Below are 25387 nucleotides of genomic sequence, written 5' to 3' on the forward strand. Positions count from 1 at the left end.
CAAAGGTAAGCGTCCTGTCTGGTGGACCTCAGCCATAAACAAATTGTATAACAAAAGAAGGAAGCTACTGCACGTCAGAGCAGAATCCCATGAAGGGAAGACATCTCTGATCAACATTAGCAAAAAACTACATTCTCTCATAAAAACATCCAAGGCCAACTTTGAGAGAAAAATCACTAAGGACACTAAAGATAACCACAAAGCCTTCTTCATCTATGTTAGAAAACTGGGCGGAAACCCTCAGATATGCTCAGAGTTGGTTCACAACAATAAAAAATACACTGAACCCACAGATATTGCCAACATTCTGGCTGACAGGTTCAGTGCAAATTTCTCCCCTCCTTCACCCCCAAAAGAAGAAATACTTATCCCAGCTGAATGTAATCTCCCTGTCATCTTAGATGTACAAGTGAGAACTGCCCTAAACAAAGCAAAAAACACAGCATCAATGGGATCTGACGGTATCCCGGGTTGCATGTTATGTGAACTCCAAGAGGAGCTAAACCCACACATAAAAATGCTATTTAACCTTAGCCTTACTTCGGGATATGTACCTGAACACTAGCGTACAGCAACAGTGGTCCCACTCCACAAGGGGGGTGTCTCTACAGACCCTGGAAACTACCGCCCCATAAGCTTAACCAGCCTGGTCTGCAAAGCTATGGAAAGAATCATTATGGAACTCATAAACAGAGACATAGGGGACCTACAGACACTTGACCCAACCCAGTTCGGCTTTGTAAAGGGCAGATCCTGCCTTTTAAACCTGGTTGACTTTTTCGAAACAGTCACTAGAGCCATTGACGAGGACAAAGCAGTCCATACAGCATATCTGGACTTGGCTAAGGCCTTCGACACAATATCCCTCTCAGGCATCATAGATAAGCTCAACAGCTTAAATATAAACCCTTATGTCACTAGATGGGTTGCAAACTGGCTAAAGGACAGAACCCATAAAGTTAAAATCGCTGGAGCAATGTCAGACTCAAAGCCAGTCACAAGTGGTGTCCCACAGGGATCTATCCTGGGACCCCTCTTGTTCGGCATTTATTTCTCAGATGTTAAAGCAAACACGGGAGGGCTGTGGCTGACAAAGTTCGCAGATGACTGCAAATTAGGTGCCATAGTCGATACACCAGCAGACACACACATCCTACAAAAAGGCCTCACAGAAACGGACAACTGGTGCCGGAGTCACGGCCTTAAACTAAATGCCAAAAAATGTATAGTCATCCCCTTTGGGAAAAACAAAGTACCCACAAACTATCACATAGACAACAACTCACTGAGTACTGAAAAAGTAATCCGAGACCTAGGGATCCAAGTCGACAGCGACCTCTCATTTGATACCCATGTTGCCAAAGTGGTTAGAAAAACATTCTACCTTGCAAACCTCATCATGAAGGGATTCACATCCAGATCCAAGGATGTCATTGTACCCCTATATTCCTCCCTTATCAGATCCATGATTGAGTACAATGCCCCATTTGGTATGTACCTCACCCGGCATTTGCAACAGCTGGAGAGACCACAAAAGTACCTCACCAAGAGGATCAAGGGTCTCCAACATATGTCTTATTCTGCCAGACTAAAGAAACTTCAGCTCTATTCAGTATCATACCGCCTGCTCTGAGGTGATCTCTGCCTGATGTACAAGGCCATGTCCAATCAAGATCTGATGGACATGCTCCACCTCAAAAAATCCAAGTCCATCAGGACCATGAGAGCTAAAGACTTAAACCTCGGGACAAGTATGAACAGGACATGCTGGAGGGATAGATTCATAACCCAGAGGCTTCCCATGCTTTGGAACAAGATCCCAGTTCATATTAGGCAGAGCCCCTCACTGACTCTCTTCAAGAGAAATCTTGATGAGTGGATGGGAGATCGTAAGTTTACCCCAGGGGTCACATCTGTGTCATTGCTAGACAGGGGCACAGTAAACTAATTCTATTATATAAGGGGACCTTCATTGTGTCACTACTAGACACAGTATTCTCAATTTATTCTGTACATTTTTGTACCATTTCATGGGGTGGCAAATGCCACATCACTATGGCTAGGCTTACAAATGCCCCAGGGCAGATAGCCTAGTACTATACTATGAAACTATGAAACTATGAAAAGTACATTTCTTAAGCCAACTCTTAATATACAATCAAAAATGGTGCAAAATGCCATTCCTTAGAGTAGCCTACCAGCAGCCCTTGTAAACTGGGTAACCACAGGCCCATGGCCTAATAAATGGAAGATCAATGGAATTTAAGTCTGCTACTGCATCTAGCAATCTTCTGTGTCTAGTTGTAGATCAGCTTTTGAACTTTAAGAGCACGGAGCTGATTCTGAGCACTAGTACCGGAACATTCTTTTTTTTTTCTTTTTCTTATTTCTTTTTCTTTTTCTTTTTTTTTTTTGCATGCTTGCAGTCTCAGAAGTGAAGTTGACCAAGATTTTGCAAACAGCACATCAAAAATGTGCATTATTACTGAAATAAGGCAGCTTTATATGACAGATTATTTGTATTTCCATCTCCACCTCTGGGCTATGGCAATAATGAAGTTTGAGAATAAAATGTATAATTTTTACACTCCAACAGATGTTGTACATCTCCAACTTCAAAACTCCCACAGGCTGAATCGAGAATCAGACGTAGGCTACTTATAACCACAGAGGATGGATAGCGTTCTCCTTTGCTTACAAACCTATAAAAATCACAGCATCAAGAAAGTTTCAGCAGGATCAGCATTCAAAGATTATGTACTTTTCAGGGGTCACAAAGAGGGTTTTAGAAGACAGCCTGTGCAAACACATCTAGATGATAAGAATGGCATCAGCACAGGAGATGGTTTGCTCTGTAATCTCCACCCAAACCAAGTGCAAGTCTCTCTAGCTACAAGACAAACGAAGGCAGTCTGGACATTTTAATACTTCAGAAAGGGCAGGAAGAACCTTCCATAAGCTGAAACAATGACATCGTTGATGTTGAAAGCACAGGTATATAGCTATTAATCATAATTCCTCTTTAACCCCAACAAAACAAACTGATCATGTTCCTTTACCAAACATAAATCATAACAGCACTGACCTTAATATTATCTCCTTAGACAACATAAAAATTGAAAAACTTATGAACACAAAAGTACTAGGTGTTATCATTGATAACAAGTTAAACTTTGATCTGCACATTGACATTGAAGTCAGACACACTGCAAACTACCCTGTGTTTACAGAGCCAAGCATCTGCTCAGTGATCATAGTAATAAAATAGCTGCCTCCTCCCTTCTCCTTTCTACTCTCCTATATGCCTCAACAATATTCACAAATCTCAACCCTTCTACCGAGCAACCTACAGCAAAATATGCAAATTCATCTGCAGCCTCAAAAACTACTGCCACCGCTGCATGGCACTCGATACCAGCAACATATATATAAGAGTGTTCTATGTGGTTTACATGGACCAATTGATTTATAGTAGACTAAACACCTCAATGACCTAAAATATGCACTAGCTATGCCATCACATTATAACAGCAGTAGTATAGTCTGGTGACTTGGATCATGTGAGCCCATTTTAAGAACTATAGAGCATAGGCATATTGCTTTGCCTCTTCAGGGATCATAATGTTGTGTGGGCCCACTTAAGTGATATGCAGGTGTCCTCTAGGTCAAAAGCATCCACTAGTTCAAGTTGCAGAGAAAAAAACAATTCTTAAGAGAAATTGTGAAAACTTATACTAGACTAAAATCCCTCAACAAAATGCCTCAAAGGATTTAGTTGAAGTGTCTCATACTAGAAACTGGGTCCTGCTGCAAAACCACTAAAGTGTTGGTCCTCTAACCATAAGGCAGGTTGAAGAAGAAATAGAAGATAAATTTCATTTCTGTTTGCAGACTAGATTTAATGATAAGACAAAATTACCTAGCTAAGCCAAGACCAAGAAACAATTTATTCACCCTTTCAGTGAGAAAGCTGATTTTATGTGCAGTATGGCCTTAACAATTCTTGCTGGAGGACAGTGCTTCATACAAGTTGCTAGCCTTCAAGATTAAACAATGTTAACTTTTCAGCTAATTACAGGAATTCTTGGGCCACAGGATAAGTTCTCTGTTTATATAAGAGAAACTAAGTCGGCCTTCCAAAATTACTACCAGAATCTTTATTCTCATATAATGCAATCAAACAAAATTTGTCAGGAATTGGTTCATAATTTTTTTAGTTCTATTAAACCTACCATGTTTACTCTGGGTGCGGTGAAGACACTTCTAGCCCCTATGTTCAAAAGAATAACAAGGCTTATACATACCACCTAAAAGGGGAAGTCACTGTGACCAGACTGCTGGCATGCAGAGATCTAGCTATAAGACATTCAAATCTCAATTATATGTTGCCTTTTCTGGAGTTCTGAGTGAAATTATGGTGGCTTTCATATTAATCTTGTCCATGTACACATTATCTATCATACCAGATGTAAGTGAGCTTAGCAAGGAACCCCAGAAAGGTAGGAAACTGTAGCCCAACATCTCACATAAATGCAGATATCAAAATCTCTGCTAAAGTCCTTGCTAACTGACTCCAACCTTTCTTTCCAGGATTATACTAGATGTCCAGGACAAGTAAATAGTTAATCAAGTGCTTACTATGTTAGAGGTCTTGTTACAGTAACTCAGAGCATGCAAGAGTCCATGGAACCCAAAATAGTGTTTTTGTGGACTTAAAAAAAGCATTTTATTCTATATGCTAAAAACATTTATGGAATCTTTTGGCTTTTATGTTCAGTTCATAGTAGTGGTCAAAACTTTATGTAATTCTCCTTCCTCAACCCTCAGTGTTAAACAATGGTGTGCTTTATTCAGCCTTCTTACTATGGAGGGGGATATGATAGGTGTACCCTCTGTCCCGGGGTCAGTTTTTCTAGCTATAGAATCTATGACTTGTCCCTGTCACAAATCCCACACACTTCTGGTTAGGCTTTACACCATATAGATAGGAACATATTGTTGTTTGCAGATAGCCACCTCCTCTTAATTAGTAATTCTGGTTTAATATCTCCAAGTGTTTTGGGTTTCTATTAATGTGGCAGGAATGGACTGTGTTCTTGTCAGTCTATGATTAAGGTTCATGAAATTAGTATTACTTCAGTCTTTTATGTTAGCCACAACTGTTCTTCTGAGCACCAGTAATGTGCCCAAAATGACCCTCATCTTTAGATTATATGAGGTTACATGTATTGGGAGCATGTTTAAGTAAGACTGCATTTCTATAATTGGAACTGTCTGGATAGCTTTCTTCCACGTCGCTCTCACTTCTGCTTGCAAATCCTGTATTTTTGATACTTAGTAATCCATGTAAGGACATGCCTACATCCACAGATGTTATTTCCTTTTTCATACCATAGAAAAGTTAAAGAGTAATAATGACAAGACAGAGAAGATCCCAGCCAGTGTGGATGTTGTGACTTCTAAGTGTCCAACCACACATACTTCTTTATATAATTCAAGGGATACATCATACATCTAGGTTTTACACTATACACAGACCATATTAATATGTATCTGCTATCTATCTGGCACAACATGTTTCTGTTTTATCATTCCTAGCAAACACTTCTTTTCTTGTTAAGCTGGATTGCAGCAGCTAAAATGATCACATCTCCTCTGAGGTTTTAAATATTAAAGCATATTCTGCAGTCGCCAACTCTCAAGGGTTAACTAGGATTGCTATTTTGTGACTATATCATGTACATTAATAAGGGTATGAAAAGGCTGTTGGATGGGGCCATCATGCACTCTCATTAAGGAACATAGCCTTGGATATCCACATTCAAAATGATATTCGTCGGACTTTACTCTTCATAAATCGATTGGTTGTGAAATATGCAAATCTCCACGAGAAAGCTCTTAGTATAAAATGACACTATCAGTCCCTTAAAGTCCCAGTACAGAATTCTAATAAGAGAATTATTTGAAGCAGTTAACTTTAGGTCTCCCTAAGATGAGTATAAACCTTCTGGATGTAATCTTGTCTATGACTATTCATTTGTTTTCATTTGTTAACTGTGATAGAGTATTGGCTCATCTGGACCATTTTTTTGGGGAGAATCAAAAATATGAACCAGGAATAACAGTTCTCGTAACAGAGATAAAACAACTGGAACTGGGATCTTTAGAAAAGGGTAGGAACAAATTAGTTAGGAAAAAATGGGAAATGTGGGATCAGTACATGCAGAGGAGGATAGAGGTTTAAAAGAAGGCTGCAATGGTTGACTAAAAATGACTGGATATGTTAAAAGTGATGTATATTGTTTCCAGCTACAGTTGTGTTGGCACTGTTTGTATGGTATAATGTTTGCAACTGAGATTGTGTCACTATTATTTATTTTCATTTATATAAATGTAACATGGCCTATGTCATACATGATAATTTAATAAAGATGTTTCTTGTTTAAAAAAAAAAGAATAACAGTTTTGGTATAATAATTACAGAGAGCAAAAAATATAAAAATACTGTACAATACTGGAAACCTGAAGAGTAGCAGGGCATCCTCCTGTACTGTTGATAACCTGAACTGACTAGTATCCTCAAAAGATGGAGGGACAGCCAAGGAGGTAAGCTACAGTAGCTGATTACAAGCTAGCCTATCTCAGTGAAAGGTTGTGAGAGTTTTGTGGGAATGTGCTACTCAGTGGCATCATTGTCTCACAGGTGTGTATGTTCATTAAGGTGGAACATTTGATGTTACTAAATTGTGACTGGGAATGCCTATGGATAAGTGCTTGTACCACTGTATGCAAATGTGGAATAGTTAGGACATACAAAAATATCCTTGAGGTTAGAAGTGAATGACGCTAGTCAGGGTGCCTTCATCTCCTCTCTCTTGTCTTAAAGATGGCAAATATTTCCACTAACTGTGACAACAAGTTGGTGATTCAATTTTTGGAGGGATGATCAGTTTACAGGGGGCTGAGGGATAAAGACAAGCATTATTACTAGCCTATAACCATCCTGGCCAAGGTGACCAACATATCTAAAAATGCAGTATAATTACATTATTATGCTGCTAGTAAGACATCTAAGCAAATGGCTCAAAATAAATATGAGTTTTATACCATCAGATAAAATAAGACCATTGTCTCATTAACATAAAGCTCATACCACAAATACCCAGATACTAGCTATTAAAGGATGAAAGCTGGAAAACACACACACACACACGCACACACACACACACACACACACACACACACACACACACACACACACACACACGCGCGCGCGCGCGCACACGCACAATATAATAAATCAAACACAGCCTACTTGTCATCTAACAAACTTTGCAAAATGACTAATGATGAAGCTTCAACAACAAATCAAGTTTAATCAATTGCTTTCCATAAAAGACATCTAAAGTCTCTCATGTGCTCATTTTGTTGCAAAACAGATGACCTTCATGATTTTGCTATGCATTAGCTACTTTTAATTTTTCTTGCCATATCACCTATACTAATCAGAATTCACTTCAACATGTGTCACACTCAGGATGAATCTTTCATCAGTTTGGCAGCACTTTTTGGAAGTCCATGTTGCATCAGAAGAAAGCATTTTGCACAGTATGCTTAGTTCATAGGGTCATAGGTAGGTACTAGGCTATCGGCCCAAGGGCCTACGTAAGCCAAGCCAACAGAGTTCCCTGGCTTATGCCACCAAAGAGAGTTATTTTCTTGTGCCACTGTCAAGCAGAGACACAGAAGGGATCCCTGGGGTGTATTTCTTATTTCCCATCCACTCATCAAGATTTTTCTTGAAGAGTGCTAATGAAGAACATTGCTTGACATAGATGGGTAGCCTGTTCCAGAGTATGGGAAGTCCCTGGGACAGGAATCTATCCCTCCTGCATGTCCTGCTTATTGTGGTGACAGGGTTTAGGTCCCTAGAGGGATTGGGATTTCTTTAGGTGTAGCATGCCCAACAGCTCTGGGTTTGACATAGCTTTATATGTTATGCAGAGATCACCTTGGAGAAGGTGATATGCTACGGAGTAAAGCTGGAGTTTTTTGAGGTGGTCAGTATAGGGCATTTGTTTGAGGCCAGTAATCCTCTTTGTGAGGTACCTCTGTGGCCTTTCCAGCTGCTGCAGATGTCTTGTGAGGTACATTCCAAAAGGGGCATTGTACTCTATAATGGGTCTAATGAGTGTCGAGTAGAAGGGAACAATGACCTCTTTTTTCCTGGATGAGAACCCTTTTATGATGAGGTGTGCCACATAGAAGGACTTCCTGACTACTGTGGCGATGTGACTATCAAAGGAGAGACTACTGTCCACCTGGGTCCCAAGGTCCCTTATCATGCATTTGGTGTTAAGTAGATTGCTGCCTATGTGGTATTTCATGGGTACAGAGTTTTTACCAAAGGGGATGACACTGCACTTTTTGGCACTGAGCTTAAGGCCATGGCTCTGACATCAGGCATCTGTCTCACTGAGGCCCTTCCGTAGGATGTCAACATCATTTTGGGACTTGACTATGGCTCCTAGTTTGCAGTCATCTGCGAACTTCATTAGTCAGAGGCCTTCTGTGCTAGCCTGTACTTCAGAGAAGTAGATATCAAACAGGAGAGGTCCCAGGATGGAACCCTGTGGTACTCCACTTGTCACTGCTTTGAGGTCAGATTTGGAGTCTGCAACTTTTACAGTGTGGGTTCTGTCAGTATGCCAGTTGGCAACCCATCTTGTGATGTAGGGATTTATACCTAGTTTAGTGAGTTTAGCTATAATTCCAGAATGGGGGGGTGGTGTCGAAAGCCTTGGCGAGGTCAAGATGGGCTGTGTGAACCACCTTACCCTCATCGATGGCTTTGGTAACTGCCTCAAAGAAGTCAATCAGGTTTAGGACGCATGATCTGCCTTTCACAAACCCGAACTGGGTGGGATCCAGAGTTTGGAGGTTACCAATGTTTTTGTTTATGAGTTCCATGATGATACGTTCCATGGCCTTGCAGACCAGGTTCATCAGGCTAATAGGTCGATAGTTCCCAGGATCAGTGGTGGCTCCCCCTTTGTGGAGTGGGATAACTATTGCTGTGCACCATTCAGTGGGCACAAAGCCTAGGGTTGCCAGGTGTCCGGTTTTTGACCGGACTGTCCGGTTTTCAGACTAATTGTCCGGTTACAAATTTTATTAAAAACCGGACACATGAAGTCCGGTTTTTGTGCCACTGACACGATCTCAAGCGTTTCTCCCATGTCATCTTCACTCACTCTCTCTCCCCCCCCTCCTTATTGCCTTTAATCCTGGTGTGCTTTGTGGCTATAATTAGAGCCATTACCTGACTCCGGACTGTCCACAAATAAGGGACCCTGTCTAGAAAACGGCGACTGCCTTTTCTTGTCTGCAAAAAATAAAATCTTTTCATTTAATTACAAAAAATGTTTTTTAAGGGTGTTCTACTTTAAGAACACCCTTTGCGTCTTGTCGCATGCACTGATGATGCAGAAGAAGCTGAAATTGCTTACATGACGTCTTCATCTTCCGACTGCGTGGTGGAATTTGAATTCCAGTCTCCTTGGAGTTTAGACTTCACAGCGGACCACAACAACAATGAATGAATGATTGGACACAAATTCAGAGAGGTAGGGGTGTGTGTGTGTGTGTGTGTGTGTGTGTGTGTGTGTGTGTGTGTGTGTGTGTGTGTGTGTGTGTGTGTGTGTGTGTGTGTGTGTGTGTGTGTGTAAGGGTACAGCTAATACACAGGATCGTCCATTGTAAGAGCTTGTGGGAGAGGGACAAAAAGTAGCCGCGCTCCTTAGATAGGAAAGTAATTATATTTAACTTCCATCCTACACCTTATAAAAATTGTCTTTCACAGAAAAATTCCGCTGTAGAGGATTCATTCTGTCAACCATTTTAAAGATTATTCCATGAAGAAATCTTCCGCTTCTTCAGAAAGACCACCAAATGTAGCAGTACAAAATAACTGGGCAAACAGGATTCCAACTCCGAATTAACTTCTAGTTTAGGATAAACCGCCATTAACAAAGTCCCACCTGTGGGAGAGAGTTAAGGTACTCAGGAATTAGTTTAGAAAATCTGAACATTGCAATAAGGCTTAAAAGGTAACACAAATTAACTCTAACCTGTCAAAAAGCTAGTTACTACTGCAATTTTTGAGTAATCCAGGCAGACGGGAGTTCTGTCATCACTGTCCATAGTGAGAAGATATCCAGGAACACCGGGCAGGTTCTTTTAAAGCCAAGCACTGCACATTGCCGTCCTCTCCTCTCTGGTGAAGGGATGCGGAGGTATGTTCTGGACTTGTCTTAGCTGCTTAAATGATTCAGGGGGTGGTTGCTGGGAGGCTTGACTCCCCAGTCCCCCTTCTCATTGTTACAATTCTGGCAGCTGACAAAAGAGCAATTGACAAGACAATCCCCACGTGGCTCCTGATCGGTGCCAAAGATAAAGCTGCTCTGTCCACTGCGCCCAGGCAGGAAATGCATTACCAGTAGCTGTTTGTGAGGCTGCCGCTGCTATGAAAAGGAGAGCAACTGAGTCATTCTACAAGAAAGTGCAATGTTAGTTGTTGTGTACTACTATGGAGTATTCTTTTTGAGAAAAGCATAACAGTACTAGTTGCAGGTGTCCTGGTGTAAAGGCAAATTCATCTATTTACTCCTATAATAAGCCGACTGCTTGGTCTGTTACCTTTGTATATAGCGTTTTTTTATTTCTGCTTATATCTAACTGCATTTTTGTTGATGTTTAATGTGGTAAACTGCTGCCCAGTCTCTTAATGTTGCAACTGTTTATATCATGTTTAAAGTAAAGCTTATTCACTGTGCATTTTGCAAGTGATATTTGATCTGATTGGTACTATTGCCCAAATGGAATTTATTCTGAACTGCATTTGATTATGTAGCTACTGTGCTGTTTCTGATTTGAATTTTGAATTACATCTGTTTCTGAGTAGCTGTTGTGTTTTATGTTTAGCATACTATCCTGCCTAATATCTCCAGACTCTGGCACACTAACAGACTTGTAATTTAGCTATCTGCTGCCTTCTTTTTTACTGGCCTTTTCTTTTCATTCTTTTACCCTTTTTCTAACCCTTCTCTATCTACTGCTTTTTTATAATGGATGTCCTCTCCTTGTATTCTCTAACCTATCACATTCATTTCTATACTGCTCTTACTGTTGTATTAGATAGATTTACAGGAGCAGATCTGAAATGTAATTAACTTAAGAGGACGTTTTTTATTGCAATTCCTTTAAAATTATGTTGCTTAAAGCTGTTGAATGTGGTTAAAATATTTTAGAATGATAAAATAGGACAAACTTAACTGTTGCCATAGTATCTCACCTGTTAATATTACTAACTATTTTGATATAATGCTCTGTAATTGAGGGTCAGCTGTGGTTAATTGTTATTTGTGACATACTGAGATTGGTATAGCAAAGGTATGTAAATTGATGACCCTGCTAGTTTTCTGACCATCCACTAGTTATCCACATTAAGCATATGCTCTGTAGCTTTCTATAAAAAAGGCATAGGTTCATTTTTCAAAAGCTGCAAGACCAGTTGTGTCATTATATATTGTTTTATACTAAACATGTATTTTCAGACCATGTTATACATTTTCAGGTCTGTTTTATTGATGTAAGATATGATTGTTGTTAATACGGTGTAATTTCTTAGAACATTTTAAAATTTTATCATCTTAAACTTGGAAAACAATGTACAATGCTGTTTCGGTGAATGTGAGATTTAAAGGCAGAGTAGTTTTAAAGCTATGTCTGTTTTCATTGTGAGACTGTATTGCTTTGTTTAGCAAATGTGTATCAGTGGTTTGCACTATAAAATTTGAAACAGATGTTTTAAATTAAATCAAAATATCTGTAATCACTGTAGAAGTAAAGAAGAAGACAGTATGCACACTGAAAGTTTTGAACAGTGTTTATGGCAACTGGGGAGAAATCGACTGAAATCAGGCATCCAGAACAGAAAAAGAGGGGAGTCCCTCTGTTCAGCTGATGTCACAGTGATGTCACAAAATGGGAGGGGCATGGTTGGGAGAGGGGTGGGAATGGGTGGAGTTATGAGTGATGTGAGGGGCGTGACCTTAGTCCGGTTTTAGCCACAAAGAAACCTGGCAACCCTAACAAAGCCTGATGCGAGGCTACTATTGAACATGGTGCTTAAGTGGCGAGACAGTTCATTCTGAAGTTCGTGTAAAACGCAGCCTGGGATGTTGTCCGGTCCCATGGATGCTGTGTTTTTGGCTTTAGAGAGTGCAGCTTTTACCTGCGTAGTTGTGATTACAGGGACTCTGCATTCTTCCTGTATAGATATGGGTCCTTTAGGGGGTGAGAGGGGGGTAAAGTTAGCATTGAACCTATCTACCAGGATGTTGGCAGTATCAGTTGGCTCTGTAATTTTCTTGCCTTTGTGCTGTAACTCAGAGCAGATCTGGGTGTTGCCATTGAGATTCTTGACATAGCTATTGAATGCTTTGTGGTTGTCCTTGGAATTAGTGGCGATTTTGTTTTCGTAGCTAGCTTTGGGATTTTACTCTCTTTTGCAACAGTTTCTTCCTTCTGTTGTACAGTTTGTTTATGGCAGGGGACCACCAGATTGGCTTCCTTTTTTTGGAGGATAGCGTCTTGGTTCTGTTTAGGATAGCACGATCCATGCACTAGTGTAAGTGCTTATAGAGTGCATTTGTGTAGGATTCAGCAGTTGTAACTGTATTGTCCATCTGCATGGGTGTCATGAAGTTCACCACTTCTGTCTTAAGAAGCATGAAGTTGGCTTTGGAGAAATTTTTTACTGTGGTTTCCTTAATGGAGGGTGGTGGTGAGATGTGGATATCAAGAGTGATTAGCTTATGGTCAGATTGGACCAACGAGGAGTTGACTTCAGGTGTGGAACACCGGTCACTCATGTTGGTAATGACTAGGTCTAGGATATTGTTGCCCCTGGTGGGGGTGAGGATAAGTCGATCCAAGGCATTGGATTTTATGAATTCCAGAAATTGTTGAGCTAAGGAGTTGGTAAACTAGTAGTTTTCCAAGTTAATGGTGGGGTAGTTGAAGTCGCCCATTATTAGGGTGTTTGGTTGAACCCTAATATTTTCCAGTATATCAAGAAAAGAGGAGTGGGAATCCTGTGTCATGGTGGGGGATCTGTAGCAAGCTACAATTTGGATTGCAGTTTTGCCCATTGTTAGTTGCTCTTGGATAACCACAGATGCATTATGCTGAGCAACTAGCCTGGAGGTGTGGATATCCTTAATGAATATGGACACACCTCCGCCTTTGGTGTTTCGGTCCAGGTTACATGGCCGAAAAGTGTGGTATGAATTATAGCCTGGTAGTGCAGGGGTGCTCTCTGGAGCCTTGAACTAGGTCTCAGTCACTGCACAGATATCAATGTTCTCCATTTTAAGGAGTGCCTCGAGTGAGTGCATTTTGAGATTTAGACTTCTAGAATTGATTAGCATTACCCTCAGTTTTTGCTTGCCTGTTCCTGTTATGGTGGTGAATTTGTTATTTGAACCTTGCCTAAAAAAGGCACTATAGGGGCAGCAAGAGCCTTAGCCAGTATCTGGAATCCCAGGGGCGACAGGTGCTGGCCATCTGTGGCAAAGCATCGTGGTCTGTTGACCATGTCATCCCAAGCAGACAGACACTGGATCCCCTCAGAAGCTTAGCCAATTGTTGAAGTCAATTGTTACATATTCATGTATTGCTAGTATTAGCAGTATACAGATACTAGCCTATAACCATCCTGGCCATAGGTGGTCTTTGCCACCACACATGGCACACTCATACAATACTGAGATGATTCAACCATCATCTGCTCAGCCCACTCCCTTCCCAAACTGCAAAAAGTCACACAGGATGCTTTTTCCTCTGTTGAAACGTAGTTATCCGATGCCCAATTAATACTCCACTCAAACAAAACTAAATTACTAATCTTCCAACCCACCAAACTTACCCAAAACCTCTCTCACTTTAACACCACAGCAAAAGACAACACCACTATCCATCCTACAGAACATACCAAATTGCTAGGAGTGGAAATAGACAATAAACTGAACTTTGACATTCACATATCCATGATCATTAAAACAATCCACAAAAAACTAGGACCACCATATAGAAATCAGCAACTGCTTACCAAACCAGCAAAGATTTAATTTGCAAATTCTCACCTTATCTCCACCCTACTTTACACCTCTCCAATATATACAAACCTAAGACAATGCGATCTAAATAAGATTGAAACCTGCTACAACAAAATTGCCAAATTCACCACAGGAGCATCCTACCATAGTCACCACTGTCTCTCACTGGAAGAATTGGGCTGACTAGAGCTCCCTCACCTCCTTCAATGGTACCAACTCGCACTCACCCACAAACTAGTAAACCATCCACTAAAAGTACCATCTCTTCAGAATCTACTCCAACCCTATCTTACCACCAGACCACTAAGGTCCAGCAACAAAAACCTCCTACAGGTCACAAGAGCCAATAACTCTGCTGGAGAAGCATTATTCTCCTACACTCTAACCAAATTATGGAACTCTCTCCCACCCTCACTTACCTCTGTAACATCTTGCACCCACTTCAAATCTTTACTAAAAATGCATCTAAAAACTTGCAGAATATGCCCTTGCAACTCCCCCTCAAATAGCACCCACTCCACCCACCCACTACCTCTCTCTGCACCCCACTAACTACCTTGATAATAGCTAGCTTGGCTGCTCTTTAACGTAACTACTTACTATACAGTAAAAACTTCTTATTGCAACAATTGATAATGTCTGTTATGTACCTCACAAACAACTTGTTTCAGTTGTCTACTGATGAATTATGTTCTACATCTGTAACTATGTTCAACAACTGTCACTATGGTTTAAACTGCTATTTATGCTCTACAGCTGTTTTAAAACTTTGTTTTAATCTTGTATTATGCTCTACAGCTGTAACTGTCTATAAATTTTTAAATGATATGTTTCTCAAATTGTATAATGTCCGTCACATTTGAATGTGGAGCTTTTCTCCCCAGGCCTCTGCTGAAAACAGACCTGCATCTAAACGGACTCTTCCTGTCAACAAATGTAAATAAATAAAATAATAAACAATAAATAATATGCCTTTCTCCTTTCTGTACCATAGAAAATATGCATAAATATACATTTAAGAAGCCGGGTTTGCATTATAAGACCATATAAAATAATATCATGTTCATCAGTATCCTACAATGGTGAATGTTCAAGAAAATTGATCATGGTAGACCAGTTACAGACTCAGAACAGGTTACATTCAAAAGAGTAACAGAAACAATTCTCAGAGAATATAACCGAGGGTAAACAATGTCAACAAGTGTGTACTCAAGTAGAGGTATGTACATGTTTACCCAAGACCGAATCATTCAGATTACAATGAAAATTTGAGGTAGCCAAGGTGTAAAATGAGAGAAATTACATTTAGAAGAAACTTTTGTTAACTGGGTGATACAACATGAATTCTGTCATTTGAATTTATATTGTTTGATTTGATTAGGTAGTGCTTGAACTGAGTCTTGAGCTTCGAGTAGTATGCATTCACTGGTCTATGTCAGAAGATCAGAAATTCAAAAGATTGAAAATCAAAATATCTAAAACTCAAAATATCAAAAATATTTTTAATGCAGGGTGCAAGTCCCCATACACCTCACATGTGGGGGGCACACCTTGCTAATTATATAATATACCAACAAGATCACACAACACTGGAGAAAGGACAAATTCCATTTTCGTTCTAGATATTTTGATTTTCAGTGTTTTGAGCTGTCAGTCTTCTGAAGGGGATTTGTATTTGCAGTGGAGTGTGAAAAAGAGGCTGCCTCAGTTTGGAAGTGAGGACAGACAATCTGTGGTGAGGACTCTGCAGTTTAGAAGAGGGAGTTTGAAGTGCAGGGCCACATGTAGTTTGGCTTCCAAGTATGTAGTTTAGGATGGTCGCAGTGAGCTTCATTTGTAGTGGAATAATATGAAAAGCAGGGAGCCCAAATGAGTGTTGGTTCTGACTTGTACAGGAAGTCAGTTAGCACTGGATATGGTGACACAGTGATGCTATTATGATGACAAAAAGAGTAGTGTCAAGGTTCAATAATGTATACATTAGAGGTACACCAATCCATACAACAGTGCTTAACTGACATTTGCTTGGCTTTTATTTTCCATAATATTTAAAAAAGAAACAATTTTAACTCTCCACGTGTGTGTGTGTGTGTGTGTGTGTGTGTGTGTGTGTGTGTGTGTGTGTGTGTGTGTGTGTGTGTGTGTGTGTGTGTGTGTTGGGGAAGTGGTGTCTTGTAATTGGCCTTTACTTCTCTGTGGATGAGTGTTTCCCCTTTTCAGTCCAGATTACATGCTTTTTAACATTCTGAGATCCATAACTGGTATTGTCAAAATGACAGAACAACTGGACTGAATGTGGGGAATTTTATGCTAACTTTGAGGTTATAGTACCTCAGGCTCAGAATATCCCTCTTCTATGTGTTTTCCCTCAGAATACCCCCTTCTCCAAGATACAACATCTGATTTAGTACAAATAAGTAGAAGAGGCATTTTGGTGCAGAGGACAAAGCCTGACCACCTTTATACAACATTTTGGTGTAATAGCTAGTTTTCAGAGATTAAGAACTCAGCATTTTAGACCTCATTTTTAAGACAGGGATATGATGGCCACACTTTACATTTTGATTTTTTTAACTCTCAGACCATAAACTTGGAGTCTTGTTTCTAAGATGGTCACTTCCTATCTTTCTCTTAATCTGCAAATCATCCAACACAACTGCGTTTAAATCTCTGAATACATTTTCTATTATCCTTTTAAAATCAGACGGTGTGGAGCACACGTTTGCACAAACATCACTACATATGAATTGTCATATCTTACAGAATCATTATCAACTAATAACTGATGACAATCCAAGCTAAACCTGATTTTGATGTTCCAGAAAATGTAAAAGTCATTTGCCCAAACAAGCAAGTGTCCAATTTACAAACACACTTGTGGCAAAGTTGAAAAGATAACAATATGCTGAAACTGGTAAAAATGATATATTTTGGTATTATTTTAACACACAAACATTTCAGGGTAAGGTTCTTTCTTTAGACAGAAAAGAAATCATGCATTGCTGCAGTTATATAACCTAAACAATAAATCTTGGTATCCAATCTATTTTTTTGAGAATCAAAGGCATACATATGTTAAAAATATACAAAAGCTATATTGTTACTGTGTTAAATAGGATTCCTTGACAAGTGTAGGGATTATTTGTGATCACCTTACTAGGTGGAAACACAAACGACTAAAACCTTGAGATGTGAACATCATTTAAGAGAAAAAGAAGCACACAAAATAACGACTTTTGCATGGATCACCCTCACAACTGCACTACTTATAAACACTATCTTCAGGGTTGCATCAACATCCAGAAATGGGAAATCCCTAGTACACCTCCATTTCATCTTTCTGGTGTAAAGCCAGATGATGACACACTAATGATGATACAAATAAAGGTCGATTAATGCTTCATACACAAAGCTGGTTCCCTTTAAAATAGGAACAGGACTAAAATAAATATTTCATCCAGGCAGTTTGAGGAGTGAAGTCCAGCTTATAATTCTGACATATTGTGATTAATAAATTTCCTTATCTGCTCTCCGTATTTCAGATTTATTCACTTGCTTGAACAATATTCATTATATACAAAAACATTTCATAATGCACTAAATATTCACACAGCCATTTATTGCAAGATTTATATCACCCTTTAAATATTTGGTGATATGCAGAAAAATATATAACATTAGTAAACAGCACAGTGAATTTAGTACAGTGTCACCCAATCCTGATCCGGCATGCATGAGTGCTGGCATTGTGCCATCATGAAAGGTTGTATAACATAATTTTGTAGCTGCGATAATAACAGTAAATAGCAGTAATGATGCTGCTGAAATGGCCATACTATCTGTGGTCATGTGATACAAGGGAAAACATCAAGCAGGTGACATTTCTAACACTATTTATGTTCACACATGCCCCACAGCTGCAAAATAAACTTTGAGTACAGCCCATATAAATAAGTCATTACAGACTGTCATGCCATTTCATGGATTTATTTTTGATTTGCTTTTTGATGACTGGACAGGTGGGCTGGTCTGTTAACACTTTTTGTACATAACCAGGGCTCATAAGCAGTACATAAAACAATTGAACCTACTATTCTACAATTTAATTTAATATCATATAGCAAAACAGTGCACATACAATTAAACTGAGCATTACATAATTGAGTGGGGCTCAAAACAATAAATACAAATTTCAAAAGAAATAGCAAAACATTGGAAGACAATGCAATTTATGTGCAATATATACATTTAGACTTGTTAGTGCCAATTCTGAAAGGTGTATTTGTTATAGAAAAGTCAACAGTTAATCATTGCGCCTATAACATTTGTACATGGCTTCATTTGTATTGTGATTTCAAAGTGATTTACTTCAGTCTTTTATTGTAAACAGTATTTTAATATTTTCGGGGCCATTATTCCATATGGAAGGTCCTAGTTGTGACAAAGCTTTTTCACCTATTGTACTTTAGAAACAAGGCCCAATAAGTGCAATATATTCATCCTGATTATTCCTTATAGAGTAAATTTGTTCATTCAATAGAAGTTTAGGCATAAAAGATGGGCAATACGCTATTTTTATACTTCAAACAGTAGAGAGCTAAAAATAAAAGATGCCCTGTCTGAAACAGATAACCAGTGAAGTCCATTAATGATTCATAGGTTCATAGGTGTTTACTAGGCTAATGACCACAAGGGCCTTTTTAACCCTAGTCATGCATCCCAAATATCTGACAAGTTCTGGTACCCTTGATAAGTGTGAGCAGAGGTTTGGAAGATGAAACATTTACAAGCAGGGGCCTGGAAGATAATCATTTGTAGGTTGGAATACTGTGCAAGAGTGTGTTTGTGTGTGTGTGTGTGTGTGTGTGTGTGTGTGTGTGTGTGTGCGTGCGTGCGTGCGTGTGTGTGTGTGTGTGTGTGTGTGTGTGTGTGTGTGTGTATCAGCTAATAATGAAAATTTGAAAAATCTCATCGTATAGATAGGGAGCAAATGGGGAGAGATGACAGGCAGAAATGAAGAAGAGTGGCAGAGAAACAAACAAAAGGGCAGCAGAAAGGGTAATAGGTGTGAGTGGAAGAAGAGTATACATTACTTTGGGTGCAGCTACTCATTTGTCAGTTTTCTGAAGCATGGTAGAGGAGGAAAGTAGCAAGGGGAAGGCATATGTAAGGAGAAGGGTACAGACAAGGAAGTAGGGGTAGAAAACAAGCACACACACAGTGCAAATATTGACAAGAGGGTGGTCACACATAGTGAGGATAACAGTGAAGGGACGCGGACTGTCAAAAGATAGACAACTGTTGATGGGAAATATTGGACAACAGATGGGAACAGGGGTGTGATACGTAATGATGGGGATCACAGCTGTGGGAGATAAAGATGGGAAAGGAGATACTACCTGTCCAGTCCAAAGAAGAACCCTTCAGATATCAGCCACCTCTGTGGCTGAATCATAGATGGGCAATGCTTCTGGTGTCCATTGGATAGGGACAGATGACTATACAACTCTATCAATTGCATAAGGAGTAATGCCAATGGGGCCATTTAGCCACCAATCCACCCTAGCCCTCAGCAGGTACTACAGTTCCAACCCTGTGATGCAGAAGCACTCCTGTGCCCTTTATGCAGATAAGACAGATGTGCTTGATTCCTTATAAGACATGACCACAAAGACCATCAGTCAGCTCTCCATGTCACCTTTCAGGGGGTGATCTTTGTCATGCTGCATAATGTCTGGCCTGTATTCTGTTGGGAATCTAGTAATGAGTACAGTTATCAGTTAAGAGCCTACACCACAACTGACCCTTTAGAAAAATATTAAAATAAATAAACAAAACAAATAAAAAAGGCAAAAAACAGACAATCCATCAGTCAACCAATCAATAAATAATTAAAAAGTGAAACAGAAAATGCCAAAAAATGACAATCAGTCAGTTAATCTTTAAAGAAATGATAAGAAGAGAAACAAATGTATCACATTAGTAAATGCATAATGCACACAATTAAGATTTTCTGTATTAGCACTAATATATTACACTTACCCCACCACCTGGATATCCAGTCTCATCAACTTAGGAAGGTCATTCTCTTCACATGCATTGCCTAAGCTGCTAGAAAACAGAAAACAAGCAGTAATTAGCAAAGCTGATCATTGAAAGTAGAAAACGATAATAACTACTGGTGATAAGCCTAATGTATAATGCAACACCCAGTACAGAATCTTTACAATGCTATTGATGTCCTCTCTCTTTATAACCTCTTTTTCCCATTAAGACAAAAAGCGAACTAAAAACCAATAAGAGCGGTAGAAACCAGGTTTATTTTAGCGATAAAAAACACAAATAAAACGCTTTCGGTAAAGACTGTACTTCACCTTCATCAGAATACAAAAGACAAGATACAAAGTAAAGAATTACACATCTTTTAAAAGTATCGCCAAAAAGTAATCAGAGACATCACTTCCGAAGAAGGCGTATCTACTACTTAGCATTCACAAAACAAAAATATTTTGTAATGAAAAACGTTGTTAAAAATATACTTAAAAGTTGATATCTCCTTTTCAGATATATATAATAAACAGATCTTCAACAGCACAAAACTATTAAATAACCATTCATACAAATTCCAGCAGCAAGAAAAAGTTATAACAATTTTAGTAACCTCGTTGTCGGAAAGCTACTAAAAGACTTTCAAATAGGTTAGTAACAGTGTATTTCTTAGTTATAACAATTTTAGTAACCTCGTTGTCGGAAAGCTACTAAAAGACTTTCAAATAGGTTAGTAACAATGTATTTCTTAGAATTCATGAAATCTTTTAACCTACTTGTGTACAAAAAATTATATGTTATCATCTTCAAGAAATTAATGTTTATCCATTAGGCACACATAGCATCTATTATTTTTCACCTATATCGAGAAATTTAATGTAATGTGTAAATGGTATTTAAATTTCATATGTTACAAGTGTTAAATATATTAAATCCATAACGTACATATAAAAAGTAGTGATAATAAAATTTAGTAGAAAAAAATTAAAAATTAAATAATTTAATAAATAATTAATAAATATAAATTATAGAAGGTAAATTGTGTTTCTAAACCTGTACAAAATGTAGTTTAAATAACTGTGATGTTCTTGTTGTGTTAAAAAAAAATGTCTCGTTATCTTTTGAGGGCTAACCGTTTAAGAATACATTTAATAGATATATGTTCGTTAAGGCCAGGGTGTGCACATGCGGTGGTCCTAATTTGCCACATTAACTCATCTATCTCCAAGGTCAACTGCCACGGGCCACCCCTTGGGTCATTTGTTCTTTGATGTAAAATGACAAATTTAAAATCATAATTCTAGTAACAAAAGAAGTAATTATTAATGACAAGGTATACAAAATAAACAAAAGATATAACTGTGAGTGTAAAGGTGTTGTTTATGCAGCACTATGAGAACAATGTAAGGCCTTCTATATAGGCAAAACTGAGAGAAAAATCAAGCAACGAATTTATGAGCATAGGTATGCTATTCGCAAAAAGGACACTAACAACGCTTTAGCAAAGCATATATTTGAACACCCTAACCACAATTTTAAATTTGTCATTTTTTTGGCGATACTTTTAAAAGATATGTAATTCTTTACTTTGTATCTTGTCTTTTGTATTCTGATGAAGGTGAAGCACAGTCTTTACCGAAAGCGTTTTATTTGTGTTTTTTATCGCTAAAATAAACCTGGTTTCTACCGCTCTTATTGTTTTTTAGTTCGCTTTTTGTCTTACAAAGTTCATTCGTGACTATTTGAGGTCTCTTTTTCCCATTAGTTGAGAAGGTATGGGTGGTTCCTCTGCAGTTTACTATATTTGTGATTGTGTTGCTTACCAGAGCACCAGTCGCATCACTCAGTGCCCTACCAAGCTGCTGACAGGCACCAATTTCATAGAGGTGACCATCATACTCCCTTAGGAGGCACCCCTTTGATAGCTCTGCAGCAGGAATAAGAAGCTTTTACATCTCTTGCTGTACTATGTGGGTTTCCTGCTGTATTCACCATCTGAAGAGGCTGTGTCTCCCTCTGTAGGTCTTAGCCTAGAGAAAAATAATAGCTTGGTGCACATAGGTGCACAAATTGGGCAGCAAAGTGGCACACATCAATGGGCAGCATGAGGGGATGGTGCTAATTGGTCAGGTGGCAAGACATGCTTCACACTGACTGTTCATGTGCGCACACTACACATGAACTCCCAGTTAGAAAACAGGCAGATATGAATATCATAGCACCAACTATAGCTGATAATGTTTGGGTGTTGTCATGATTCACAAACAAATGTGTTAAATCTCCTATTAGCATAGTTAATGTACTGAAAGGCCAATTCTTGATGATGAAAATGGCAGTGTCCACATATGTGGACAGTGTTGTAATGAGCACTGTAGAAAATCATAATTTAGTGAATCAGATAGTGTACTATCACATAATAGGTAAACTGACAGCATATAGGGCTACTGGTGCTATACCTCAGGGTTGCAGTTACCTCAATAATATGTGGGGGCAAACCACAGGGCAAGACAGGGGAAGAAATGATGGAGGGAAACATGACAAGGCACAGCCGATGAGCAGAACAGCTTGCAGGTCTAATAGATGGATTCAACCTGATAAGGCACATGGGACAGGATAGAGTTACAGTGCTGGTTGGGGGAATGCTTAAATTGACAAATCAAAAGGGATATGGCAGGCTACTCCAGTGAATTAAATGGCTAATCCTTAAACCATGACCCAGTCAACCAAGATTTGATTAATGATTCAGGTGACTGACAGAGTGGCAGGGAGAGATGGGCATGCCCTTCCTGGAGGTAGGGTGTACATTGATGATGCTCCCTTAGGGGAGGTGTAGTCCAGTGAGAGGGGTTGCTCTTGGATGAATCAACATGCATAGGAGGAGAGGCAGGTAGTGGGTAGGCCATTTAAAGAAAAAAAAATAGGACGGATGCAGAGATGATTGAGCTCCTATGATGTCCTTAGGATCCACAACTGGCCCCAATGACATCAGAAGTAAGACCAGTTTGTAGGAAATGAGCTAGTAGACCTGGGACAGATGTGAGGCACTGGGGCCAGAGCAGGAAATAATGATGCCCAAAGGGGGACCAAAAAAACTGAAAAAAATAAAATAAAAGGATACTGCAGGGCAGATTCAAACTGACACAACACAGGGAAGAGGAATCTTGCTTGGAAAACCCAACCTGACTGGTTCAATCCTGCTGTGGAAGTGTTGCACCAGCTTACCATATGCATGTGGCCACTATAATATTCTACCGTGGATATAAGACATTGAGTGCACTAGATTGTGCTGTCAGCACAGGCAAAACACACAGCAAGCAATGCAAGCAGGGCCATTGCTGCCACACTATGGCACAGTATTGAAATGGTATAACCATAGTGCAGGACTATGGATATCAAAAGGTGTGAGTGGAGGGTTGGTTGCATTACTGATATAATTTTCAGCTGGTATAGAAACTCATACAGATACACACACACACACACACACACACACACACACACACACACACACACACACACACACACACACGCACTCACTGATCCACACATGTAACCCATAGCTGAGCATGTCCTCTCATATGACAAAAGGAACAGAAGAGACAATGAAAATTCACAACACAGGAGACAGAAGTATTATTACAGAACCTATGTGCACATAGTATACATATCTCTGAGAAGGGTAAATCAGACAAGCTCCTTCTGAACCAAGCACAGCAGAAATTCATGCAGAACATCAATGCAGTAGGTGGCCATAACAGGAGAGTAGTACAGGTGTAGAACAGGATCACTTCACTTGCATGTTACTGCATGCCAAGACCAAGACCAAGTTCAAGACAAGTTGAGAAAAACATGTTGAGCACTGTTGATGAACCTCTGACACAGAGACATCTCACAGATGTGGAGGACTCCATGCTATTCCTCATTCAAGATGGAGAGAAAATCCTCATACCTGGTAGTGGCATAGATGTATGTCATTCATGTTCATTCACACATTTTTCTAGTAAGAGGATTAAACACAAGAGGTTCAATCATGCTATGTGTCAATGGGATCACCCATGACTACTGATGATGATGGTACCATTCACATGACACAATCCCATCAATGACACAGTGGCATTTTCAGCTAATCAGGTGTGTGATTTTAATCATATCCTATTATCAAGTCCATCATGGGAGATGTGGAGTTAATTATACTTGTAAGGTAGAGTTAAATTCTTGTAATGGCTTATCTAAGTATGGAACACAGATTAAGTGGGCTCACCTGTCAGCACAGAAAGAAGTATGTTTTTCATTAGGAATATTTTATTATTATTATTATTATTATTATTATTAGGGTCTATATTATAAGATTGATGGTTGAAAACATCGAACACCATATGGTCGACACCATATGGTCGATGTCTTCAAACATTGAACTTATAAAAACGACAACAAAAAAAAGTACCCTAACGACACTGTCCATAAGGGGAGATTTCCGTTTACACATTCAATGTTGTGCACTTTCGCTATTCTCATGTTGACAATATCAGCTTCGATATTGTCGGCTTTTGAGAGTATAATATAGACCCTTATTATTGTTATCATCATCATCATCATTATTATTAGTCTTAGGAGTATAAGTTCTGTAAATGTTCTTTTTCATATTAATGAAGAACATAGATGGAAACGTTTTCAGTTCTTTAAGAAGTATGTAGAATGTTCTTGTGTTTTATTTTTTATTTATTTTATTTTACATTTGTTGACCAGGATAGTCCGACTGGATACATGTCCATTTTCAGTGGAGGCCTGGGGAGAAAAGCTCCACAATAATAAAATTAATAATAGTAGTAACATTACAATAATATTCAAAGAGAGCAAAGGAGATAGATACAATGCAAAGGAGATAGAGATATATACAATATGTCAGATAGTTCACCACAGTAGTAACACTAATACGTATACAGACAGTTAATAAAGTGAGAGAAGAAATAGGATCAGTACACAAATTTAGAGCACATTAGGGCAACAACTGTATGGATAAATTTTAGACTCAGCAGGCATAACTGTACATTAAGGTATAACACATCAGATAGGTGGAGTATCTGCTTACTGATGGCCTTCTAGCTAAGAAAAGAATATCAATGTTAAAATGAGTTAATCAGGGTTTAGGCATGGACAGAGCC

Source organism: Protopterus annectens, chromosome 10.part0 (genome assembly GCF_019279795.1).
Source record: "Protopterus annectens isolate FY-2018-M chromosome 10.part0, PAN1.0, whole genome shotgun sequence".
Lineage (NCBI taxonomy): Eukaryota > Metazoa > Chordata > Ceratodontiformes > Protopteridae > Protopterus > Protopterus annectens.